Genomic DNA, 797 nt, shown 5'->3' on the forward strand with positions numbered 1-797 from the left:
CTATTATGTGTGTCTTAGGACAATTAATATCATATAATCCTTTTTATTTTATTCTTAAATATAAAAATTAAATTATAAAAGAAAATATTAAGTATTGATTACAAGAATGTCTAATAGTAAAAGATATGATATTATAATTAATATTATTAATAAATAAAGTTGATAAGAATATAATAAATGAAATTATAAATAAAATAATAAAAGAATAGACTAAAAAATAAAACTGTCATTAAATAATATAAATAAAGTATATTATAAAAAATTTTGACTAATTATGACAGAAATTTTTTGGTTACCAAACTTTTTCAGTTGTTATTAATCTTGGATGGACTTTTTCATGTGTAGTTAGTACTTATACCGTATTCCTCTCTATTGCTATGAAACGAGGGCCTAGAAGGGCCGCAATCATCATGTAGCCACACATCTGATTCACGCTCGTGCTGCTGATATGGTCCCAAGTCATTTGACTAATCCCATCGTCTAAATTAGAACAAGTTAAAAATTCAGGTGTAGTTAATTTTATATAAAATTAATAATTAAAAATTATTAAATAATTTAATTGATTTGACTAAATTTTTATTTAACGATTTTGAGTTATTAATTTTACATAAAGTTAATTGTACTTAAATTTTCACCTTAAAAGAATGCTATAACTTATTAAAATTTATTATTTTGTCCATCATTAAATTATTAATTTATTTTTTTAGTTTAATTTATTTAATTTAATCTAATAATATATTTTATTTTATATTTTTAAATATTAATAATTAATTAATAACTAAAAATAATAAATTTTG

The sequence above is a fragment of the Arachis duranensis genome, chromosome 5 (genome assembly GCF_000817695.3).
Source record: "Arachis duranensis cultivar V14167 chromosome 5, aradu.V14167.gnm2.J7QH, whole genome shotgun sequence".
In the NCBI taxonomy this organism is placed as follows: domain Eukaryota; kingdom Viridiplantae; phylum Streptophyta; class Magnoliopsida; order Fabales; family Fabaceae; genus Arachis; species Arachis duranensis.